Below are 3556 nucleotides of genomic sequence, written 5' to 3'. Positions count from 1 at the left end.
TTCAGTATGAAATCTAGAATTCAATAAATACTAGTGTGACTCAGCATAAGCTTTTCTGTTGATTTTTTTATTAAATTGATTAATGATATGTGTCCACTAAAATATTAACCATTGTACTTTATAGTTACAAGTGTTAAAGAAAAGGTTGACCTAAATTAATTATCAAGCCACCTGGTTAATGATCCTTTAGCTTGACTGAAGAATCATGTTAACACTTGTCCCCCATGTAACATGAGGTATAGCAGATATCTCAAGCTATACTACAGATGTCGAAACAGCTGATTCTCGACTATATTTCCTCCATGCCTCCAAACTAATGTCAAGGATGTGTTCATTAAAACTGTTCTGGGCAGTTTGATGCTAGGACACTCCATACAGATTTTTGAACAAATCCAGTCTGTATTGACTTTTAATTCAGTTATGTCAAAAGCAAACTGCTGATGCTGGAGATGTTTGGTGGCTTTTGACACAAAAACAATTAATTCCAATATGACTGTTCTCTGGAACTCCTGTTTATTTAAGTATTGTTTGACTACTGTCTAACTTGGAACATGATTGAGAATCATGAGGTTTTCATTTCTGTTGTAACCTTCCGTGGTGGTCGATATAGCTGCGGTATGTGTATATCAACTTCAAAACAAACTGAGTTTCTACAGATGCGATTGGAAATTTAATGGCAGGTTAAAGCAACATTGGGTTCAAGTATTAATGCTTGTTGCGTGATTGTAACACGTTTATGTGATTAAAGAGCAAAATTAATTATTGAGGGTTTCAACTTTTAGAAGCCTTGAATTACCCTTAATAAAATACATCTTCACACATTAATTTTATTTAAAACACTTTAACATCAAAATTTTGAAAGTATTTAATTTTCAAGTGTGGCACAGGCGAATGGTGTGTTAGAAACTGACTTTGGTTGAAAAAGAACCTTTTAGGTCCTACAGTTTGTTTTTTACAGTGGTCAGCAATTACACATACATTCAGTGTAGAAGTGCTAGTTTATGTTGCAAGCAGCTGCTGTGTGCATGACTCCTCTGGTGTTATCTGAAGCTTCAACTATTACAGGGTGGGACATTGAACTACAGGACCTGGCATGTATGCCTAGGGCTGGGGATAAAGGTTGGCAAATGCAGATTAGATAGGTAGGTTGGGTGGGGACTTGGAGGTGCTATGCTTATGGGATTAATGAGAACTACTTGAAGGGTTTTTGATGTTTGGGGATTCACCTATGTGGCCAGGCAGGTACAAAGAGACTTGCATGAACATGATAGTCAATAGTGAGCACATATTAGATTTAGAATAGCTTTTATTGTCACGTACTTTTAAATGAGTGCAGTGAAAAGTTTGTAATGTTACCGTTTTGGTGCCATCTTAGTTACAGGATACCTAGATACAGATGCAGCACTCAATTACAGAATTGAAAGAGTGGTCGGTAACTAATCAAGTGTGGAGAAAGTGATGCTGGAGATCCGAGCCAAGAGTGTTGCTAGAAAAGCACAGCAGGTCAGGCAGCATCCGAGGAGCAGGAGAATTGACGTTTTGGGCCGGAGCCCTTCATCAGGAAGGGCTGAATGTATGAGCAATTGCTGACCGCTGTAAACAAAAAACCTGATGGACCTAAAGGTTGTTTTTCAACATAGTCAGTTTCTTCCATACCATTCACCTATGCCCCATTTCAACTTCAAATTCATCATTCCTGATGAAGGCTCCGGCCCGAAAAGTCGCTTCTCTGCTCGTTGGATGCAGCCTGACTTACTGTGCTTTTCCAGCAACTAATGAAGTATGTTTGGGATGACAGTGCAAGAAATCTCACCGTGCCTCATAGAATGAAACCCTACGTGAAACCCAACAAAATTGACATTTAGTTAAAATATGAAATTCAGCCTATTGTTCTTGGTAGTATCTTTTTTAAAAATTGCAACACATTTGTAAAATAGATGCAAGTTGCATCTAAACTGATATTTTGAAGGACAGCTGTAAGGGTGTTTTTGATTTTAACTATAACCTAAGGTCTTCGATCTTTAACAGTTGTGATAGTTAATGGGAAATACCAATGATAAGCCAAGTATTGACAAATGCGATCTTTTATGATGACTTATACAGTGCACCTAACCTTCATTTTCCAATTAAATTCAATTAAGATTGCTTTTCTGGCGTCCAACGTAAGGCATTGGTGGCTAGAGACATCTATGCAGACTCGATCCATTGCCATTGTGCTGCTTGGTTTAAGATGAGTGAACAAATAAAATAAAAAAAACACTAAGTTAAATGCTGCAAGAAAGAAAAAGTAACAATAGAAAAAAGACGGTCTGGGAGCAAAGAACATAAAATTCTTATTTTCTATTGCAAATGCATTTTGACTCTTTAGCTCCTTGATTTCTTCAAGTTGTACATCTCTTATCAGCTCGACCATTTATTTTTCATCATGTGTTCACAATCCTATGTAGGAATATTAAGACAGGCAAAAATTATGAGATTAGAATGTAATGAATGGTGTGATAACTTAGCAACTTGAATTGCCTTGAGGAATAAGAATGGTTCACACTTCCAATCCAGCACTTTTGTCATAAATTTAGTAGAACAAATGGCCATATTGTTCCTATTGAAAGGGGAAAAATGTTCTTGCTGACGGCACCTGAAAGCATTGTATGTGATTCAGTGCTTTAGAACAGGTTAAATCCATTGTTAAAGCGTATTAACAGAAGGACATTGAACAAGTATTTTCCATAAAGCATACCTAATCTGCTTTAATGTTGGTTTTTGCTGACTCATTTCAACTCTGAGAAGAGATTTCATTTTCTCTCCAAACCTTGTTCTTCCCCAAGAACTCAGTGTACCACAAGAATCAAATTGCACATGATTTGCAGAAGGAATTGTCTGTTCAGCTTGCAAAGTTGTTGATTTCACTCAATTTTGCATCCTTTATTCAATGTGATGACCATGAATAGAGTATTTATTGTTGTTAGATGATGCTTTTCAATTAAGCGTTATTTTTAAAACTCAGAACAGACAAATAACAAGGAACAAGCATTAAACCTTACTTTCCTATGTTGATGACACAAAGGCCCAGACTTTAGTTCCGATAGTGATGAATACTGAGATGGACGCTCCACTGATTGTCCTTTCAGCTCCTATTAGAGTGTGGACTTGGGCTATTTGCCCTGTTCTTATTTACTTTTTTGCACAAATTTATTGGTTATGATCTTAGTGGTTATGGAGTCTGCCAAAAATGTGCTTCTTTAAATCTGGAAGAGTGTCTGTATGGTGCCATTAAACACCCACTCCTGCATCCAAGCTTATCCCACCTGTACCCCCATCCCATTGATGTTCATTACTAGTCCCATTCCCTACCACTTCTCCTTGTCATCCTTGACTCTTTAGTTCCAGTGATGTCAGATCAGAGCCAGTGGTGCTGTTAGGCTTGGGCTGAGAGGGATGGGTAAGGTGGGGAGTGACAACAAGGAGTGAGTAACACACAAAATTTGAAAGCTAGCACAAAGGATACAGTTAAAAAAAGTGAAGGAACTTGGACTTCAATACTTCCACCACATGTAAT

This window comes from Hemiscyllium ocellatum, chromosome 30 (genome assembly GCF_020745735.1).
Source record: "Hemiscyllium ocellatum isolate sHemOce1 chromosome 30, sHemOce1.pat.X.cur, whole genome shotgun sequence".
Classification (NCBI taxonomy): Eukaryota; Metazoa; Chordata; class Chondrichthyes; order Orectolobiformes; family Hemiscylliidae; genus Hemiscyllium; species Hemiscyllium ocellatum.
This window is presented reverse-complemented; position numbering follows the sequence as displayed.